The sequence below is a fragment of the Falco naumanni genome, chromosome 1 (assembly GCF_017639655.2).
Source record: "Falco naumanni isolate bFalNau1 chromosome 1, bFalNau1.pat, whole genome shotgun sequence".
NCBI lineage: Eukaryota > Metazoa > Chordata > Aves > Falconiformes > Falconidae > Falco > Falco naumanni.
In genome coordinates, this window is record NC_054054.1 from 4,752,595 (window position 1) to 4,775,960 (window position 23,366).

Consider the following 23,366-nt stretch of genomic DNA (forward strand, 5'->3'; position numbering starts at 1 on the left):
GATGAGCAGAAGCTGGTTGGCTGCATTTCTCACACTAAAGAAAACCTTGGCTGTTTAGGGATGGACCTGGATATGGCATGTCTGAGTGGTGAACTAATGAGTGAGCTGCTATTCAAACTGACAGCAATAAAGACCTGCAGCTGTATTGGGTTCACCCTCAAATGTCTCAGCTTTCAGGTTCTAATAAAAACTCTCCTTGGACAGCGACACAGCATTGCTCTGACCTGTCTCACGGACCTAGTCTTTCTACCTACCTCTCTGTTCTTCACATCACCTGCCATTCTTCTCTCCTGCTCTTTCTAGCTAATCTCTCTCTCTCCTGTAAGTAGGACAGCCTCCTTGCTGCATGGCTTTCTGCCAGACTTTTTCTGCCCTATCAAAGCTTTACGGAATTTAAAGCACATCTGAAAATAAGTAGTTCTTTAAATATTCCTTTTCCTTCTCCAGATTCTATTTCCAATTTAACATTGCGACTACAGTATTTATTTTCCATACTTTTTGGCAGCCAATTGCGGGGGGTGTGTGTGTGTGGATAAAATCCCCAAAGCCAGAAAATTAAGAAACAGAATGAGGCTGGCTGACCTACAGACCCAGCAGAGAGTGCAGGAGGGCAAAGCAATCCCCACCGGGTATTGTGGCAGGGGGCTGTGTCTGATAGCCGGTCAGGAACAGAATCCTCTCTGTGTTCAAGACAACGACTGGCAAGCAGAAGATCAGAACTCTCACCTCCTACATGCAGTTTGGGTTTGGGGAGACAACAGGGAAAAAAAAGTTATTTTTAGCAGGTGGAATATTCAAGGGCATATAGGGGTTTGGAAGGATGGGACTAAGTTTTAGCTCGTAGCTGACCTCTTGCCTTAGCTCCTTCTTCTCAGATGCAGCACTGAAAGCTGACATTCATCCTCTGTCTTAATCATTCCTGCCTGTTGCCACAAGCTGTCTCTGAAATCTAGCACAGGCTACCAGTGTAACTCTATAAATGATACAGCAAACTACAAGGGCATAGCTAAGATGTATGCTCTGCAGTACAGACTATGATACCTTTGTAGGTTTGAACCATGCCTAGCTCGCTGGGATCTATAGGTGACACTATAACTTCTCAATCAGCGTCATGAAAACATGGAACCTTTAAGGAGCTCATCTGTAAGGCAAAATAACTGTTCTGCAAGGTTGTATGGCTCTCTGCTTTCCACCTAAGTGACTTGGTGTCAGTGTTCCCTACTGAAGCTATCAGCTGGGAGAACAGCTCACACTATTTTCGCACTCTAATTTCCTCTTTTTATAGAACAGCAGTAAATACATTTGCTAAGGCAAATTACTCGGGATTTTCAAAAGCATTTCTTATGTAGCTGCTCAATCGAAAAAATGAAGTTTGGGAGGAGGTTTAACCACAGTTTTCACTGACATCGGGGTATACATTCAGCACTTCTCAAATCCTATCCTATTGGCATATATAATTTATTCCTGCATGTACTGTATAAGGAATGAACACAACATAATCTCCCTTCAAATACCGAAGGAGTCAGTTCCAGCTGTGCCACTCACAAGGCAAGAGTGACAACAAAGCTCCACTGTAAGAGGCGAGGAATCAAAAGTACTATTATTAAACAGAAATCAAGAAAACTGAGCCGATCTAAACCTTCACTTCTATGAATACACAGTGAGGGGAAAGAGGTCAGAGGCAGGAACATTGCAACCAGTGCCCTGATTCTGCCATACCACCTTCTTTCTATTTCGTGCACGCTGTTGCCTGCTACCACTATAGTCAGCAATTTGCACATTGGGCAGTAGGAGCCAAGCTACTGATGTATTTGCTTTCTGGGTAGCTGCCTCCTCTTGGAGTCTATGAGCAGTAAATGCCACCATAATGTCACTAATTAAAGTCTAAAGCGTCCATGATTAATGTCAGATGCACACATATTAGAGCATTAGGGTAATAGTGACATGGTCTAATTAGGTCAGCTGATACAGTTAGAGATAACAGACCAGCTTTGAGCACATAAGGCTGATTCTACCGTTCCAAAAGTAATATATAAAATACTACTTTTCCTTAGAAATCTTGTCTCACTTACAGCTAGTATACCTACAGCAGACTCTTAATAACTTTTGTCTTAATTAATACACTCACCATCCTTGCTAGTATGAAATGCCATTATAGAAAAAGAAGTTAGATTTTACTGTTATTGCTACACTAAACCTCTGTATGTTTTATCTATGACCATAGACAAAAGTTTCCACGTTATCCTTGTTGATTGTATTCCCTCAAGCTCACAAACTACCTCCTGCTTCCAGTCAGAGCAATTCTTTTAAGTTATCCTCTTGTTTCTATCTGTGAGACTGGGAATGAAGATGCTGTTCAGATGCTGTGTCTCATGGGGCTCATCCCATACTATTATGGTCTGTCCTCAGGCCTACCTGGCTGGATAACGGGGGAAGGATGAGGGAGACAAACCTTCACAAGCCAATGCAGAGCCATTTTTCAGCTAGACTTAGATCTTTTAAAAACGCTCCTTTCCAATCAAAGTAACACCTTATTTGAAGATAAACAATACATTTAGTTTCCTTTATTCCCAATTTAAATGTTATTTCAGTAAATGAAACCTCTCCATTGCCATTTTAATGAGATTTCTTAGAATTTCCTAAACGCTTTTAACTTCCTGTTTCATAAAAGTTACTTGAAGATGAACAGGAATGAAAAAAATGAAGCAAGATTTCTCCTTTCCTTAGAGAAAACAAGCAAGAAAGGACCATGGAAGCAAGAAGCACTCTGAAACTACATCAAAACTGAGACAGCTGGGAACAGCTCCAGACTCCTGGCCTGGCTGTCTACTGAGGTTACATCATACGTTCATTCAAGGGACACAGGTCTATCAAAGCATCTCCTTCCTGCACGCCCTGCCGCCAGTGGGAAGACCAGGAAGAAACCACAACATATTCCAGACTCAGCCTTCATATGGAGAAGCCGGAGCTGTGACTCCATGGCATGCTGCAACTCGTGCCGACTGTGTGATTTAGACATGGACTTAACTTATCCTTAATGGTGGTATCTTATGTTCTCCCCTGGCAAACCAGCTGCCAAAGGCCCGTCGAGAGGGAGCCCTCCCTCCATGCGTAGGCAGCACACTCACATGGATAGCTCTCTGCAGCGGTGCGCGGCGGCTGTCTCCGGCCAGGTCTTCTAAACTTGTTAAGCAGCAGCTGCACAAGGTAGGAAGAAAGCATTTGCACCATCTCAGAGCTACAGGAGATATAAATCAACTCAGCTACTGCAGATACATCACATTTCCCCTGCCTTCCAGAAAAGGCCCTCCTCCACCCTGGAATGGACAGCAGCCCGTGGAAAGCCCGTGACAGAGCAGAGGAAAAGAGCAAGATGGAAGGAACAGCAGAGAGAAAACACTACAACCTGATCATAACCCCCTCCCTGCTCCACACCACTTCACTGGCTTCCTTGCTGAAGGGACTGAGTGTAACCGGTGGCAGTAATGAGAGGAATCTGGAGTGAAGGAATGAAGTTGATCCTGGGCAAGTGGGGGAGAAAGGTCTTTTACTTATGTCTTAACATTTCTCTTTTTTCTTCCTAAATTAGTAATTAAATATTGTCATGAGTTTGCATGGCAAGGGTTTAGTCGCGGGGGGGCTACAGGGGTAGCTTTGGTGAGAAGATGCCAGAAGGTTCCCCTGCCATGTCCAGTGGAGCCAATGCCAGCTGGCTCCAAGGTGGACCCACCACTGGCCAAGGCCGAGCTAATCAGTGATGGTGGTAGCACCTATGGGCTAGCATATAAAACGGGGGAAAAAAAAACCATCTGTGCCAGCAAGAAAGAGGAGTCAGACTATGTGAGAGCAACAGCTTTGCAGACCGCCAGGTCAGTGAGGAAGGAGGGGCAGGAGGTGTCCAGGTGCTGGAGCAGAGATTCCCCCACAGCCTGTGGTGAAGCCCACGGTGAGGCAGGCTGTGCCCCTGCAGCCTGGGGAGGTTAACGGTGGAGCAGGTACCCGCCTGCAGCCCGGGGAGGTTAACGGTGGAGCAGGTACCCGCCTGCGGCCTGGGGAGGTTAACGGTGGAGCAGGTACCCGCCTGCGGCCTGGGGAGGACCCCACACCAGAGCAGGTGGATGCCCGAAGGAGGCTGTGACCCCCTGGGAAGCCCGTGCTGCAGCATGTCCCCAGGTCCCATGGAGAGAAGAGCCCGCAACTGAATTCAGAAAAACTGAAACAGGTTTTCTGGCAGGGCTTGTGACCCCACGGGGGACCCATGCTGGGGCAGTGTGTGAAGAACTGCAGCCCGTGGGAAGGACTCACATTGGAGGAGTTCATGGAGAACTGTCTCCTGTGGAAGGGACCCCACGCTGGAGCAGGCAGGGGAAGAGCGTGAGGAGGAAGGACTGGCAGAAACAAGGTGTGGTGAACTGACCATAACCCCCGTTCCCCGTGCCACTCGGGGGGAGAACACAGAGAAATTGGGAATTAAGTTAAGCCCAGGAAGAAGGGAGGGGAGGGAGGAAGGTTTTTTTTCTGATTTGAATGCTAATAAACTAATTTCCCCCAAATCAAGTCTGTTTCGCCCATGACAGTATTTGCTGAGTGATCTCCCTGTCCTTATCTTGACCCAATGAGCCTTTTGCTATACTTTTCTCTCCCGTCTGGTTTAGGAGGGGAGTGACAGACCAGTTTTGGTGGGCATCTGCCATTCAGCAAGGTCAAACCACCACAAATATATATAAATTGGCAACAAATTAAATTAATTTTTCCTGAGTCAAGTCCATTTTGCCTGCAACAGGAGTTGGTAAGTGATCTCCCTGTCTTTAGCTCAACCCACAAGCTTTCTCTTTCCTATTCCTTCTACTTTCATCCTGCATCCCACTGAGTGAGCGAGCAGCTGGGTGGGAGTTTGGCTGCTGGCTGGGGCCAACTCACCACGTAGAGCAGAGAATCTGGGACAATGCCTGAAAGCAACATTTGGGTTTGTAGGAGGAAAGACATGGGGAGGCAGACGATGAAAGTGAAAATGATATCTCAGTCCCACCTTGTGTTCTCAGTTACACTCTGGTTTTGCAGAAATGATGTCATATTAACATAGAATTAATCTGAAAGAAGCATCTGGCCTCCAGTTCTCACCATAAAGCACATACAGAGCTATTCCTTAAGCTATGCTATGGGGCCTGTGGACTCTCTCCCACTTGACTTGAGCAGCAATAGTTCCAGTGAGCACATATAATTATTTGTTTGGATCACATTCGAATACAGAATTACGCCACGGAAGTTATAATGATTTCTGTATGAACAGTTATAATGTATTTCTGTTGTTATTTGTAAACAACAGGTGTAGGCATGATAATAATCTTCAAAATTTCTAGGTTTAGTGAATTCTGAAGGTTGACTTGGAAATGAGATGGATCAGTTACAAAACAGACTGCAGAGAAGGGATTTCAGCACTGAATGATCAGGTTCTCTTCTTTTTGTTGTGACAAAATCCAGGCTTAACCTTAGTCCCTAAAATACCCTCCTCCCTTGTTCCAAGTTTCTAATCTAACAGCTCTTTCTCCTGCAATTAAGACAGACCACTTCTAAGAATATTCACCCTCTTTTTTATGGTCTGCGTTTGAGTCTGACAATGCTGGTATGTCTTGAGGGTTCCCTGGCAAAGAAGCCCAGATGTTGCTGGTGCCCGTGTGTCTAACCTAAGCCAATTCTTGGTAGCATTTGACAGCAAAACAATGACTTGGCCCATATAAACCCCGACTTGTGCAGCTGACCATTCAGATTCCAGATGTTCTGAGGAGATCTCTTAGTATTTCACTGGCAAGAGATGGTAGTTCAGCTTCTAGGGTTCCATGATTCTTTGTGGGAAGACAGGAGGCCAGACACGTCCATAGGTCCCTGGCTGACCTAGGGAAAAGAGTTTTCACTATCCCATAAGTTTTTTTTTTTTCTCTTCCTGTGGCATTTGGCTGCTATGTTTCCAGGCTCCCTTCCTAGCGTACCCCATTTACAGCAGGCAGCTCTAACTTGCCAATTACTGTAGATTCCTTCCTTCATTGCTTAACATAGCTGCACCAAGTGTTTTAAATTACTTTGGAAACTCGGCAGCAAAGTCCAGGGTGTCACCTGTGGTTCCCTGCTAGGTGTCAGCCTTAGAGGTGGGTTTTTATTTCCCAGGGTGTTCCCAGCTCACCTCGGATTGCAGAGGGCCTGAAGGTGGCAGAGCTAGGCTAGTACAAATCTGGCTTCCCACATGCCCCTACAAGCCGCGGTGTTCTCTGTTGTTCACGGTCCCTAAGAATGTCAGATGCAAGCCTGCTTGTTAACTGCTATCTCGCTGACAGCCTCAAGAATATTACAGAGCACAGTTTTTTTACTATTGAAATAAGGGCTCAGCGACAGCTCTTCTAAAGGTCTATAAGTAGCTGTGAATACTCTTAGGGACACACTTCAAGACAAGGTTGCAGGCAGTGGTACACCCTGGGCTGAATGCAGCTCCTTTGTGGTCCAAGTGTGTCACTTTAACAACAAGAAACGAAGTAAAGGCAGTGTCCAGATCCATCTTAATGCATGGCTTGATGCACAAAGACAAGACACTGCTGAGAAGCATCTTGCCTCAGCTTCTCTTCATTTCAGAATTTATCTGGACACGGGAGCTGAGGCAGCGTGTGCATGAGAAAGAGGCAGGAAGCATGGAGGAGGGATACTGCAGCCGAGTGCACAGCAAGGAAGAGGAGGTAGGGTCTGGTGTTGTGCATCTCTGTATATTTTAATTTTGATGCTTTTGGTTTCTCAAAGCTTGGCCAGCTTTTCTAGGCAGTCTTTATCCTCTGTCTCCTCTTTACACCCTTACCACAGGACAACCAGGGAAAACTGCTGGAGCTGAGACACTTCTCACAGAAATTCACACACAACCAAATCCAGGATAGTTTCAACGCGGTCAGCGGGCTATAAAAGGAAGAACTGGAGAGGAGGCCTTGGCAGTAAAAATATGCAAGGAACAGGAGCCCACACAGATTCATTCAAGAGTCATTTGAGACGCTCTTGGAGATCGCCTAGGGGATCCCATTCTGGAAGGTCATATGCATCTCATGAATCCCGTGTCATATCCGACAGTCCTGTGTGTAAATGTACAGCAGGAAGACAAGGAGTGAGGAAAAGAAAGAGAAAGAGTGGAAAAGCAGTTAATGGAACAGGAGGTAAGAAGCAGTTGCATCAGGTCTGCAGTACTTGGTTGGTTTGTTACCCGAAGTGCAGAAAGGTACCCCACGTGGTTCCAGTGCAGTGAACTCAGACTTCTACCTACCCTTCACGTGTGTATGCAAACTAGATACACCCTTACCTGCTGAGTAACTGAAAACCATTTGCATTCCTGTTTGAGCAGTCTAACTTTTGTGTGTACATGCAAGTGTGCGTGAAAGTGCTGCAATTTACATCTCCAGATTTCATGCGTGGAGTGGCTTTCTCCAGTCCCAGATTCCACAAGACCGTCACTTGCCTCAGCAATGTCACTGGCTTCTGCCCCACTACTGGTGTAACAGTTTTGGGGATCGAGCTCTAATTTTTGGAAAACAATAAAATACATCTATCTAGTCCAATGCTTTATTTTGATAAAACTCTAATTCACAGCTAAGCCTTGGAGGCTAAGTAGAGTTTCTATTAACCAATATCACTGTCTCAGAAGTATTTCAGACTACATAATAGGGCCTGTAAACGTTTCACATTCTGAGAGAGATATGAAGTACATTTATTACCATTTTTGGGAAAGAATTAGTTTTTTTTAAAGTCTGTTTTATTTCCCAGCCTTCAGAAAGCATGATGGTATATTACATACCTTTGAAGTCTTCCTTCTAAACCAAGTGATTAGCTTATAAAGAGCAACTAAATTACAAACAGTATATACCCATAACATCAGCTAATTTTAAATGTAATCAGCATATGCCATGAAAGAAATATGTCATAAAGGAGCACACTCAAGAAATGAGAATCAGTCTGGAAATGTTATGTGAGCCTTTTAGATTAAAAATAATTCTACTCACAGATGAGAAATAAAATACATACGCTGCACACCGGGAATCAAACCTGGCCATCAACTGGGGGTATCTGACATTTCCATCTTCATCAAGGGGGATTCTGTCAAGTGGCAGCTCAAACTCTTCATCAGTAATCTCCACGCCAAACCTGAAACAAACAGCAGTTAGCAGCACTGGCTTGCGGAGTTCACATTTGGGTCAACAGTACCCACAATACCCTGAGCATATGGCTGCCATTAACTCTTTGTTACTGCTTCGGTCCTCAAGATCAAGAGCACCACGTGAATATCAGAGGTTAATCAGGGTTTTGATCGCTTCAGCTTTCTCAAAGAAAGAAATTCTACCCTAGAATCCCGGCATTGGTGGGGCACAGAAATAGAAATACTAGCATATTGAACTGTGTGCAATTGTCCTCTATAAAAAGTTATTCATTACACTAAAACAGTGGTATTGCTTAAACTAGTTAACTCTGAAAGGCTTTTCATTTGGACTGTTTAGCATGAAAGAAAATGTAGAGAAAAACTGTCTTTTCGGGAAACAGCTTCTTAGTGCTTTTGGAAAGCATTTCATAATGGCTTTAAAGACATTTTGCATACAAATATTTAAAAGTGGCAGTGTTTATTCATCAGCAAGAAAGTGTTTTCACCTCTTCAGAACAATTAAAACATAATCCTTGAAATACTGGCATAAGTAGGAATGACTTAAGCAATAATAAAGAACAAGGCATTCATTCATCATTTTGCAAAGCCACAAAAACTCAGCTGACTTTTGGGGGGATGTATTTTCTTTTCGGCAAGGCAATGAAAGTGTATGCAAAACACACTATTTATTTGTTGTTTTGGTTTCATCATCATGCTTTCCCATTTTACGTAACTCAAGAAACCCTTCTGTCAGAGTGCCATTTGTCCTTAACTGATTTTGGGGATTTCTGACTCAGAGGTTTGGAGCATGGAGAATGGCTCATTCTGTAGAATCCTTAACCCTGCTTTATTTCTGAGGAAGTCTGCTGAGGAGGACAGATAACAGCTGCTTTTGCATTTGCCCTCAGCTGACAGCATCTTATTTTATTGGCTTTCAGCTTCACTTATCTACATTCACTTTTCATTTAGACACGTGCATTTAGGGAAGCTGGAGTTCTGTCAATATACATAAACCCACACAGAAAGAAGGTAAACCTGAAGAGTTTTTTACCTATGAAGAATATAAAACCTAACTTGGCTGGGGAGTGTCAGTAAGAACAACTTTTCAGGAATCTATAATGGTTCTGGGGTTAAACACTGTTGCACAGGTCGTTTAAAGACCAGCTATTTGCATACGTGATTAATGGACAAAATCTATTTGCTTACACAATCCGTTAAACAAAATCTCCTGATTATTGCTGTCTCCTAATCCTTCTCTCCATCACTTGCATCAAGGGATGCCATCCCAGAAACGAGTTTAGTCTGTACATAAGGCATAAGCGGAGGGGAGTCTATGCTGAGAACCAAAAAGTTAGGTAAATTGGTCAACTTCCAGTTCTGCAACCAAAACAGACTGTTCAGTCGTTATATTATTCCTCTCTGTGTAACCATGGTTAAGAAGAAAGCTAAACAGGTTCCCTGTAAAGTAACATGAGATCCAAGGAAGAAAAAGAACAGCACTTAGTGCAATATTTACAGATTTGTACAGCAAGCATATGTATCTGGGGTAAAGAAAACTGCTTTTTACATTCATCATCACTATCTTCAAACAGGCAGGAGAGCAACTTACTGTTCAAAAAGCAAAATTAAGCTTTTTGAATATTGTTGTGGAATTAAAGACAAAGAATTACCGTCACCTAAAAAACTGGAAGAAGGAGGGGAAAATAGTCTCGTAAGTCTGGAAGTTATGTCTTAATGTTTATTATCCATTTTGTCCTCACTTTTAGAATAAGACTAAATAATTACTGAAGGGAGGCCCTACTTTTCTCGCAGCTTTGTTTGCCTCGGTACAAGAACTTGTAAAGCCTAGAAGGAGACAAAAAGTCACTCACAGGTCACTCCAGCACCTTTAGTTGCTAATAAATAATCTTTCAATCACTAATTAGGCAGACTTCTCTGGGGGCTCTGGCTTATATTATTTTTCCCTCTCCATAGAAAAAGATGGGTGCTCTGATTGTGCCACTATTAGTTTTTGTATGAAAAAAACCCTCCCATAAACTATGGGGATTTTGTTGCTGACCAAGAAAATTTTTGATGTAAAATGAGGGAGAAAAATCTTTACTTCTTCTGGTAACCAATCGGAAAAAAACCCTCAGCAAAACCCCTTGATAGGCAAATGAGTAAGGATTTTCTTGGTACTGAACCCAATCTGATCTTGACTTGTTACTCATTCTATAGGTTCAGTATAGCCCTGAATAACTGCTTCTTTGATTTCACTTAGGGAAGCTAATAACTTGTTATTGGCTGGTCTGAGCCAGATAGGCAGTTCTCTAACAGGGAGTGAACCCCGTCACTGCAGCAATCACAATGAGGGTTTCTGGTCCTACTTCTTTTGTAAGAATAACGTCTCAAATTGCTCTCCATACGAAGCTACGTGAAGACACTACTGAAAAAAAAAAAAGGGTTGTCTAAGTTTAATGCTCAGAAAAGTTACTGAACTGTCACCTGCCAAGAGGGACTTACTTACACACGCACGGAAGAATTAACTGTGTCTTTCCTCTGTATAAATTTCCTATTCCCAGCATTAGCCTGTAACTGATCTGTGATACCCCATCTGGGCAGCTGATCTCTGAAACCCCAGACATATACTTGACAGTGTACAAATATATTTTATGAGCAAAATACCACCATCATTTAACAAGATAAATAAATAATGCCATTTCAACGAGAAGGCTGGGTAAGAATCACGCTCCCTTCAACGCTTCGCTGTTCACCTCTGGTAGTACAAAACCGCCTTCAAACTGTTTTGACTGAAGCATTGCCAGTGACACACAACTCATCCCTGAACACGGCTGGGGAAAAACAGTGGTCTGGAAAGACCCCAGAGATCTCTGGGTGCCACAGTCCCCCTTAGGAGATGGCAAAAGTCATTTCAGTGTTGAAGGTCCCCAAGCTTCCCAAATGCATCCAGGGAGATGGGAACTGATCCTGAAGGTGTGGTCTAAAAGTATGCCCATATCCATTTACTTCGTAGGGTGGTGAATCCTATTGGAACAGGAGGGGAATCGATGCAAGGTTCTGGAGGGTTTCTATCCCTGCCTTACGTCATATCTGCAAGGTCAGAAGACAGACTGGTCTAAAGGAGTAAAACCGGGGGAAGGGAGGAACAAGGCTGCACCAACTTTGCATACTGACATTTTCTCCATTATTAAAATTCCAAAGACCTATTTTACATTACTGATCTCAGGATTTCTGGAAACATGCTGTGACTACATTACATCCATCGTGCTCACTGGTGTGGAAACAGAAAAAGCATTGAATGACGAGAGTGTATGGCCTATACCATTTGTTATCCCAAACACTGATATTATACCTTCCATTCTGAACTTCCCCTCAAGCTTTACAAACACTTCCATGATTTACAAAAGCAGTAAACAGGAGGATCAAGTGCTCCAGCATGCAAATGCAGCCACCTGAAACTAAGCAATGATTTAATCAAACGCAGCAGCACGCAACAAATGAATCACTGGGTTCTCCAGGGCACATTTTCAAAGGCAGGTGCAATGGGCAGGGCTTGAGAAAAAGATATCTATTAACTGGAGGGCTAAGCCTATTTACACAGAAGCTGATGCAAAACGCAAGGGACTGGTTAACAGTGAGGTTGAGAGAAAACGCTTTGGCAAGAAGCCCAGAACCCTGGCAAAGGGAACACCTGCAAAAAGTCACGTGTGGTTTATCGTATCAATACCTACATTTGCACATGCAGACTGGGAAATTGTTATTTCCATTTTATCATATGTTTAATATCTGCAATATCCCCAAACAAAGGCAGTTCTCACCTCTCAGATCTTAAATCAAGGAGACAGAGAGGAAGATAAGGTACATTGGGAAATTCAGCAACTGTTTCAGTCAGCGTCTCTTAATCATCTATAAAGACACCACTACTGGGTACCAAAGTAACTGTGCTTTTAAGAGGTCATTAGTGGAATAGATGCAAAAGAAATCCTCTGCAAGAAAGCAATTGGGAAGAAGCACAGAAAGCAGAGATGAAAGACTTAACAGGGTGTCAAGACTAGCATGCTACAGGAGCAGAGATGGCAAGGCAAATAAGACAGCAGACCAGGTCAGAGGGATAAGTAAGCCTAAAACTCTGATGGGCGTTTGAAGCAAGAACGAGACATTTATAGTGATCTGATTGTAAGGAGAAGTAAGTGGGAGGAATTTTCAAACAGGGCATGATATAGCCAGAAAGATAAGCTGAGGGGATTATTCCAGCAGTGTGACCTCAGATCTGTCCATGGAACAAGGGCAAGGCAGAGGGACTTGAAATTGTTGAGAAATAGCAGGCAGTTGTGAGGTGCACAGCCATAAGGTTCCTCTGTGCAAACGTGTTGGAAATCATGGTTTCCGCTGGCAGGCAGAGCACGAATTCACTACATGCTGCATTTGCTTATAAAAACATGGCCTCTCTGCAGCACATGTTGTGTATTTTATACAAGATCACGAGGTATCTTGACTTGGAAAGCAACATTAACAAATCAAAGAGTCGCAAAGGAATCAGAATCAATCTCTCTTGGCATTTTTTAAGGAAACAGCAACAACAGGTTGAGTATTTCAATATTTATGAAAAGAGAATTTAACAATGGACTTCAAAGAATCTAAAAATTTCATTTTATTGCCATAAATCATAGGTTCTACCTCCCTCCAGAAAACCTTCCTTTTTCCACCTCTCATGGTACAAACACCAAAAGTATCTGCATGTCCTCATCTGTGGTGTTGGTGCCTATCTGGCCCTTTAATCCTCTCATCACTCTTAAGGAAGACACCAGATGTATCTCACCAGTCTTCATCTGTCCGGCAGCTTTCCTGAAGGAGAGACCTAACACGTAAAAAATAGCTTAGAAAGCTGAACCACTGCAATCTCTGTGTGAAACACTGCCTCGGAAAACTGATCTGCAAGATTCAGAGGCAAGAAAAGGAAAAGAAAAACCAGATTGCCTCCCACTCATTCTTTCCTTATATGCTCATGTCCCTCTGGTTTGTAATGCTTCAAATAACCCAGGCGCTGCAATTCATCGTTAGTTCACGCTATTGCGTAACACCTTTCTTGCGGGATGTTTTCCCAATTAATCCATTTTTTTCACCCTTTCAGAGTTACTCCCCAACATGTCAGATTAACTAGGCCCCTCCATTCTTGGCATTTAGGGGTGCTTTGTCCACAGCCAGACAATGCTAGGAAATAAAACCAGGTCCTGTGAACTCTCATGCTGTTTAAACCATTCCTTTAGTCCAATACCTTTCTACCCTTACCAAAGGAATCTCACAGGTCCCAGTTCTGTGCATCTTCCCCTCAAAGCTATTTCAAATGATACCATATTTTTTTTTTTTAGTACTGTAAAAGTCACGCTCAGAGGAGGTCTAAGCAAAGCTGTGGTTAAAACCCACCAGCTGTCACCACCTGTTTGTACTGAATATGGTCAAGCAGTAGAAACAACAGGAACTGGGAGAAAATGAAAATGGGAAAAACGTAGCTGTGCTTGCCTATTACATACCTTTCCCTGGTAAAACTGACACCAGCACCGTTAAGGATCTATTGCTGCAAGCATTGTCAGCTACAGGGGTCCAAGCTCCGAGACGTCAGTCAGTTTACCAAATGGCAACAGGAGACCTACATTGCCAACCGTACGTTAATTACGGGAAGTACAAGGCCTTACTTCCATCTCCTTACTACTGCTCCAACAGCAGGTAACAAGACAAAAACCACCTCAAGAGGCCTCGCGGGGATTGTGCCAGAACACAGGACCAAGAATTATCAGAGTTATCTTTCTGCGGGTGCTAAGCTCGGAGAGGTTGCCAAGCTCGGAGAGGTTGCCATAAGCAGGGACACCGTGCAGGACCACTGCAGTGTCCCCCATATACACTCTTGGGGCTGCTTTACAGTGTGCTCAGATGTAGCTGTCATGTCACTGGGGCCTAAGAACACCTGTTATCCAACAGTTACCCAGCAGCCTCCCATCACCTATGTGAGATATGTGAAGGAAGGTGATGTAAACCCCAGCTGTTCATCCAATTGTTGACATTATATGCAATGGAGGGTGTGAACTGCTTTGGCTGATCCTAGTAGCACTGCCATGCCTATAAAACATGGGTGAAAAATCCAGGCTGGGTAACAGGCTATCAAACAGAATAAAGGATTATTTCTTGCTTCTTTCAGAAGCAGCTCCCTGACTCAAAAGCTGCAGTGTTTGGTACCTGGAGGGTACAAGAGGTGTCATTTCCCAACCCCTGGAGATGTTACATCAGATTTCCAAACTTAGATGCAGACACAGCGAAAGAAAGCATTCAGATAGTGCAGGTAGCAAAAGAATCTTGGTTACAAAACACAAAAAACAATGATACAAAAAAGAAGAGCTTTTCATCCACACTGAATGTTTTCTCTGAAAAAGAACTTCTGAAACGTCACAACTAACTTGGAGGTATTTTTGCTACAGCAAACCAGAAATCTTACAGTATATGGACTAGAGCAGTTGCTACTCCATTCATTTTCACAGAGGCTCTCTGGGCAATTCCACCAAGCACCCCTCAGCTAGAAGCAGTGTACCAGCTGCAGCTTTGCCGGCACCGCCTGCTCTCCTCACAGCTGGGATCTGCACGCTGCAGCTGCTCCCTCATGCTCACAAGGATGCTAAAAATATAGCATTTCCTGCTGAAGCACAAGAGATACCTCGTGTCTGATACCCTCGAAAAATAGATGTTCAACTCCAGTACAGATGTTACTGGAGGTCCACCAGTGAGATCACCGTGCTCTAAAATCTGCCTTGCATGCAGATGAGTAAGATAGGTAAGAAGGCTAAGTGCAAAGCAAGTAGTGTACGTGCAATGCAGGCAGCCTCAAGAGAGCTATATCCTTGTGTAACAGGCTAGGAAAGCTGATAGCTTTTTTCTCTGAAAGCAGATGTAGATCTTTCCCAAACTGAGTGTGGGCAAAACTTGGCAAAAAAATTTCATTAAAGCCAAAGGATCCAAGTCATGATCCAACAGGCTTAAGCAGGGTAATTTGTAACAAAGCTTAGCCAGGGCAAATACTACAAGTAGCTTCTGAAAACGTCATTAAAAAATTGCACAACATGTCACACCATACACCATCTGAAAATATCTTTTGCACAAGTTAACATTTTGAACAATGCCCTCTCTGAAACAGCTTTTCATAAAATATTTGTTCCACTGGACCTACACTTTTGATTTTGTCACCACATTCCTTTTACAAATGAATTTATATAAAATATTTTAAGTGACTTTTAAAATTTTTGGAATAAAGTACAGAAAACTATTCCAGAAGAAGATAAACTAATCAATTTCAAACACCACAACAAATAAACTTGAAAATGCTGACATTTTTCTGAAACAGCTGATTTTGTTTTGAGCTATTGTATTAAGAGTATCATATGCCCTGATAAAGTTAATGTTACCTTGTCATATTTTTTAAATGAGTCAACTGATTTTAAAATATAGCTTTCTATCAACTAAAAAGATAGAAGTTCAGAATTCTGAGAATTTCCCTGCAAGTTTTCTAGATGCATTAGTAGATAAGTGTAATGCTACAAAAAACATGACAAAGCACCCGGTTAAGTACATCTTTTAACCTTCGACTCATTAGCTCACAGGCTCAGTGATGTGGACCTGTTCCTAGTGTGGTCATTTCCATTTGCCGATGTGTAATGCTCCTTGCAGGAATGGAGGGGTGTTACACCCATTTTTCCCATATGCACCTATATACTCGGGATCGGTAAATGCACACAACTTCCTCATCTTAATATTCTAACGACTATAACAACTCCAGCTGAATTCTTAGCACAATTACACAGGTTTCATTCAGTTGAATTTATTAGGATTACACTAAGATGAAATCGGTATGAAAGAGTGAAAATTAGAGCTCTTAACTCTTCTAAATGCTAACTGGACCTTCCACTTGCAGCAAACTGTCAGTCCAAACCATTTAAAGCCAGATTCCAAGGTCATAACTTGGGCCAATCTCCTCTTTGCAATTCACCTCGAGGACTGATTGAGTACTTCAGAACTTGGCACAGCAAATGCAGCACGTGTACAAGAGGCAGAAATTTCTCCAACAAATTCACCAACACAGACTTTCGGTTTAATTGTAGCTGAAACATAGCTTTTCTTCATTCCCTTATTATGTCAAGCTCTACAGAATTCAATTAAGACATCTATTGTACTGGAGAAAATTTAAAACTGCATGCCAGTACTGTCAAGGGCTCATAACATAATTACAGGTCTCTCCCGCACTCCACCCACTCATTCCAGCAAAACTCCCAATAAATTCAAGGAGAGATCTGCCAGGCTGAGAGCAGCCGAGTGTCGAACACAGCCTGCCGAGTGCTTCCCTTACCCAAAGGCGCCCTGCCATCTAGTGGAAAGGACACTCGGTTTTTCAGAAGAGGAACTTCATACGGACACCTTCCCCAATCGTTGTTCATGTTTCAGATGTAACTAAAAAAAAAAAACCACAAACAAACAAGTTGCAAACATCGTACACTGTATATCACATTCTAAAGACCTACGTAGAAAGCCACGAAGAAAAAACACAAACACGTGAAGTAAAAAATTAATCTCCTCTATCCATACTGTATTGAAATAGATAGCGTATGACCAACTTTTTTATTTAGTTCTGTAGCATACATTAAATATCAAGTTCCTTTTCCTAGTTAACTGGTAATGAGAGATTCATGCATCATAGCTTCAAAGGACCAAACCACTGGATTACTTTTTTCCATATACAGTTTTCTCTAGCTAATTGCTCTAAAGCTGAAGCAGGAATTACAGACCACATGGTGACAGTAGTCATTTAGAAGGGAATAAGTGGAGGTGGGAGAGATTAATTAGGGGAATAAAGGAATGATGAAGTACAACCACAGTATACCAACCACCTATGTCACAAACTGACAGGTCTATTCCAGAAAGGTCACTTCTGTCATTTTCCCCATCCCCAGCCAAGACATTCCCAACCCCCCCACCTACACAACAGCTTCAAACCAGTATTGAGGATGTGCTGAAAACTCAGTTTTTGCAAGGCTGCACGATTGCTAGTGCTGACATGAGAGGAGATGGGGAACGTGATGGGAAGGGAGAAAGCTGAGAGCTGCCATTGAGTCATCAGGATTCTTACACCAGCTATGAAACTGTACCCTCAAATTTCTGATCTACTATGCATTAATGTTAAGCAGCTGGCTGGAATTGAGTTAACTTCATAGCAGCCCGTATGCTGCTGTGTTTTAGATTTGTGACTAAAACACTGGTGACAATGCACCAGTCTTCTGGCTATTGCTGAACAGTGCCTGCACAGAGTCAAGCCTTTCTCTTTTTCTGCTGCTGCGCCCCTCCGGTAAGTGGGCTGGGGGAGGGTGGGCACAAGAAGATGGGAGGGAACAGGGCCAGGACAGCTGACCCAAACTAGCCAAAGGGTTATTCCATACCGTATAATATCATGTTCAGCAATAACAATTGGTGGCGGGGTTGTCTTCCAAGGTAACCATTGTAGCTGTTGCTCAGAGACTGCCCTGGCATCAGCCTGCTTGTGGGAGGCACCGAGTGATTGCCTTTGCAGCACTTTGTATTTTTCCCTTTGCTTATTAAACATCTTTATCTCAACCCAAGGGTTTTCTCACTTTTGCTCTTCCTATCCTTCCCTCTGTCCCATCTGGGGGACAGTGAGAAGCTGTGTGAGTACCCTTCGCTGCTGCCCAGGGTCAACCCATCGCACCCATCCAATTAGTTTTTCATAGCAGATACCACAGACAGACATTTCAGAGCTGATGGTCCAGCTCCAGTCTTTTGCTCTGTTGCTAATGCAACAATGTACTGAAATGGCACCTCCAAGACAAGGAGGTCTTTAAATATGCCCAAAGGAAAAGTGAGGTAGAAAGCAGCAGTGAAGAATTAAAGCTCCTGGTGACAACCGGGACAGCTGTTATTTCCTTGTGGAAAGGAGACTGCAGGAGAAACAGCAGAGCCTGCTGTTTCCAGCTTGGAATAAGCAATGCAAAAAAGGGTTTTATTCCCAGAGCTGAACACAGACGACAGCTCTGTGTGAACACCAGTTTCTAAGCTGTTTGACAGGATAGCTTCATATCCCCCACAGTCTTGGGAGACTTGGGTTGTATCTGTGGGAGCAGGAAGCGCGATCTGCTCCTCTCTGACAGTAAGCCTCATTTACTTTCCAGCTCAGAGTGACTCCTCTCTATCCAGGACAACACCCAGAAATGCCCACTAGTGAAACGGGTGAAATGACTAGAGAATCCTGGACACTCAGCACCAGCCATCCACAAGTACACCATGGCCAGAAAACACAGAAGCCGGGCACAGCTGGGCTTCCATCTGAAGGGATCAGGAGGGCCCTTACGTAAAGGCGTCTGTTGCTGTGAAAACACTGACAGCAGAAAAAACTCAGTATCTGAAACAAATCTGACCTACAGGAAAGTGCTGAAGAGGAAGAAAATTTGTGCTGAAGCAATATAAGTTGGTGACTAATAACCCCCATGAAGCTGATGCCTCCATGCATGCAGACAGACCGCAATCAAAGCATTATCAGGAGCTGTCAAACTCATTCCTGAACAGTGCTGAGATTTCCCTGTTAGAGATGGCAGGAAACGTGTACCCAGGGAGACAACTCTTGAAGCTTCAGAGATGTGTCTGCCTTGCTTACCTGGTGGTAGGGGAAAATTGCTCTAACTGTTCAGAATGAAGTGCAAATAAAACCAAGTAGTCATGCAATATTCCCTTTAAAGCTACAGGATTATATAGTGACCTTTACAATCATTTGAAGCTACAGATACGACATTGCCTTGGACAAACGGCAAGAATCTTGAACGTGACTGACCAGGACATGCAGGAATAATCATTCTAAGAATAATGAAAAGCTCGTCATGTATTTAATCTTCAGAACATCAATACATTGGGCACACTGAGGATGGGGAGGTAGCAGTGGATGGTCCAGCTATGGCTTGAAAATGAAAAATAAACTAGAAAATCCATTATTTCCCTGACTTTTAAATAATCTGGTTACTTCACATAGTTTCTCTTATACAGAAACACAACATGTGTGTCTTGAATGCACTTAGCTGCAGGCACTGTGAAAAAGTGTGCTTAAGGAGACACTCCTAGGAAGTTAAAATTCTCCCTCCCCACAGCTAGATGGTTCTGGATAAAGAAAATCATTCTTACCTGCACTTAGTTGCTGCCTGAAAGTCCTGCTGACTAATAACCTTTCTCTTAATTTTTTCAGGTTTCCTGAGAAAAATAGAAAAAAGACAAAACAATACTAAGAAAACACAACTTCATACACATTGAAAATAAATGAGCCCCAGATTAAAGGAGTGACCTACTTTAACCAGAGATTCCATCACTTGGAGAAAGGGTCCAATTCCATTTCAAATATGTTGCCTACCCTATATGGTAAGAGGAAAATTGTTTCCCTTCCCCCTCCCTGTATACAGCTCCAGCCCACACTGTACAGGAATGGCATAAGACTTAATAGGGTTTACAAAAATACTGCCTTATATAAACAACATATCAGAGATCTCAAACAACTGAGCACAGTGGTGAATCATTCAGGATGCTTTGCTGGCATGTTTCTATGTAAACATTTACTTCTGAACTGGTCCTCTGACCAGAACTCCTCCAGAGTAAAGGCTACTGCACTGAAAAGCACCCCAGTCTCCATTTTAGAAGCATTAGCAAAAAATATATAGCATGAAATCCACACTCAATTTTTGTTAACACTGCCAAACGTCAACTGCAGGGCAGATACAGCATTCTGCAAAGATGAGACCAGGCATCATTCTGGGGTCCAGCAGCTACCATTTCTGGTAACCAAGGGGCAGAAACAGGCAGTGAATGGAGCATGCCAGATACCCACCAGCTGACGGCCAGATGCTAAGGTTTCCAAGCTACCAGGGATTCTCTTCCACAAGGCATATTTCCACCTGGCTCCTTAAACCATTTATCTGTCAGCTTCATGTTGCAGGAGGAGTGCAAAGGTGATAAGGACTGACGATTTCTCCACTGATCACTGCTTGTGGTTTGCCTGCCTCTGTTAAGGGATGGAGAGCACACTGACGGATGAGCCTCTGCAGAGCAAGTCACAGTAACAACAAAAAAAAAAAATTAGGAGGACCCACAGTATCAAAACACCTAGGATCTATAAAAGCCACCTAATGGAAGAAGGCTCATTGTGCTTGAAAGTGTTTGCAAATTTCCCTTCCTGAAATGAACTTGGGGATGCTGTCGCTTTCCATACAATGGAACCCCCGAATTCTCAGCAGCTCTCCTTTCACATTGCAGGATTGGTGCAGGCAGGAAACTGGTACGCTTGTCCCACTGCAGATATTCAGAGTCCTTGTCTACATGTCAACTAGCTAACTATAAAGGAAAGATATAGACATATCTAATGCGTGATTTTTTGACACGTCTCAGAAGGTGCTCATGTGGTAGCATCAAAGTGTGAGATCCTGTCCAAAGACTATTACCTTTGGCAAAAGATCCCTCTTTTCTATCACAGGAGATTTTTCTGTGTTTCGAATTTTGCAGATGTCAGCAGTTTACACTCACAAAGGGGTCACAAATTAAACAAAGTAAATGTGGCTGATTGCACAGATGCTTACTAGAATGTAGCAAAGAGTGAAATGAATGAAATCGGACTGAACCAAACAAATGTAGTCACTCCACATGCTGGACTGATTCTCCCATCTCCCACTTCTGTGTGAAATCTCTGAAAGAAAAGACACAGATTTTACCTGTTTCCACTTTTCTCAACCCACACCCTCAAGTTCTAAGACTACAAGTAAAACTGGTCTGGTTTTTATCTTCCATTAGAATTGTTTTCCACTGCAAATGCTGATGTGGTGGAACCAAATACTAGCCAATCAAAAACCTGGGCTATGTAGACAGCACTTGTAGTCAACCAGGTCTTCCTTGTAAGGAATTTAGTAATTCTACATAATAAGAAGGAAAAAAACAAAGTTACAAAAGTCTGAATTACTGATGGAAATTTCAGTGCTGCCCACTGAAACACAAAGAAGCATGCCAGAAAGTATGATTTCTGGGTCACAAGATGCTCTGCACAGCCATGAGGATGCTACTGGTCCCCAAACCCCACAGAACTATTAGCTATATTCCGTTGCTACAAACTGAAACACTAGTGATGATACGAGGGCACATTTCCACTGGCTGAAGCACTGTATGAAATGAGAGGATGAAATAATACGCGTACTCACATACTGCTGCTTTCCTAGTTATATTTTGTTAACTTTTTTCTGGATCTTCCCTGCCTTTTCTGTTTTCCGCGAATCCCAACAGCAGAGGGCAGCGCTATAGCCTGGTTTAGTCTGACACCAGCCTCTGAAAAAAGACCCCACGTGGATTTTTTTTTTCCCTGCTGTTTATCAGAAAGGCTATTCCAGGATACTTGCACTGGGCACAGGCCCAGCAGTTAGAGGCCCTGTCTACTTCGTAGGTATCTCCGGCTTCCCGAGTCACCCTGGCTCTGGAAGGCCCTGTCCCAGGCTGACCTTTTCAGGGGAAAATTAATCCTGCTTCAGAAGGCCAATGCTAAAATAAACCCATGCTTGCTGGTGAGTGGCGAGGTTGCAGGGAAAAGGACCCTATGTAAATGCATGCTTCTCATCCCTGGCTGTAACCAGTCTCCTTCCATCCCCATCACCACTGCTAAAAGCTGAGAACAACCTCCCCTGCTGAGCAGTGCCCAGTAGGAGAAAGTGCATAGCTTTGGGACAGCTTTCCCAAAAGCCCTGTCAATGGGACCTCTTCTCTGGAAGTGAGGGTATTTTAGAAGTGGAGGGAAAAGGGGAAGAGGAGTGCTCCGTCTAAAGGATTTTTTTATCTTGTTTTGCAGAGGTGAGGGGCAGAACAGGAGACCAATGTGTGTAATAAATAAGCTGCTGGGTACCAGGGACACGGCTGTCTCATGTTCCATTACGTTCTTCCGGCCTGTGGATTAATACTGGTGAATGAGAAAGCCTGCACCTTCACAAATGCTTCACAAAACTGAAGCACGGCACTAATGGAAATACAAGGAAGACACAGAGACTACTTTCAACCGCGCAAAGATCTGTGTATTGTATTTGAACTGTTACCTCTGACCTGAGTCACTGGTCTAGTTCTATGTGCAGAAAATGGGTGCCAGTCTACAACACTGTAATATCTGAAAGGAAGGGCAAATAATACACAAGCAGCAGACTCACACAGCTTGTGGGTGACCCCTCTTTCACTATGATCCTGGAAGTAACTTAGAAGGTCCAGATAATTTATCTCTGTCTATTTCAAGACTGTTTCATATTTGGATGACTGTTCCCACGATCTCCATTTTCCCTACTACATATACTCAGAACATCCACTCTCTTTTTTTTTCCCCATTATAGTTTTATGGAAGATAGACAATAGCTTAGTTTCTTCCACTACTGCACCCTACTATAAGTTAGAAGAAATTAAATAGAGCAGAAGGACAATTCTACAGTGTTGACCTGTAAGACACTTTTACAGCATATATTCATTCATACCTATCTATGATACAACTTTAGACATTATATATTAATTTCAAATAATATAGCAACACTTAAGAATGTTTATTAATACAGTACCTTCCTTTCTTTCTTATGACTTGTAACAAAGTATTAAAAGGTCTATTATTCGGCTGTTCTGCAGACCTTTCTTTCCTTCATGCATATATGCTGGACTTGAGGATTTTTTTCTGAAATAAATACATTTCTTTGCTTATGTTTTAATGATTTGGGTAGCTTCTGATGAAAAAAATGCTGTTCTTGGTGAAGTCCTGACTAGTTCTGCTCCAGGTAGTTTTAGAGGAAAATGGTTCATGAGGAAAACTCCCAGGCATAACAAAGGATCCCAGCTGGGGAAAAAATTGAAAGTTGCTACTAGCATGCCTATAATTAAAAAAGAATCTAGGCTCTTCATTTCACTGTCCCATTTCACCAACCTCAGCTGATCTGTTAAATCAGAATACAGTATTTTCTGGAGCAATGGCCCCAGATACCACATTTTCTGGAGCAACAGTCCCACTCCGTCATCTCCAACATGACCTGAAATTAGGCTGCAGACATACACATCTATTCTTAACAACTACCTATCTATTCCTTCATTGTGGGAATATCCTGTATACAGGTGTAGGGCAAGTATA

General features: G+C 43.0%; 1 long non-coding RNA gene across 1 annotated transcript; it reads right to left on the reverse strand.

Annotated features, from left to right (window-relative positions):
* Nucleotides 1–8,059: 8,059 nt before the first annotated feature.
* LOC121083580 lies at nucleotides 8,060–20,918 on the reverse strand. Its single transcript, XR_005826488.1, has 4 exons — nucleotides 20,815–20,918; nucleotides 20,070–20,280; nucleotides 19,376–19,441; nucleotides 8,060–8,166 (listed from the first exon to the last, which is right to left on the reverse strand). It is a non-coding gene; the product is annotated as an uncharacterized LOC121083580 (long non-coding RNA).
* Nucleotides 20,919–23,366: the final 2,448 nt, after the last annotated feature.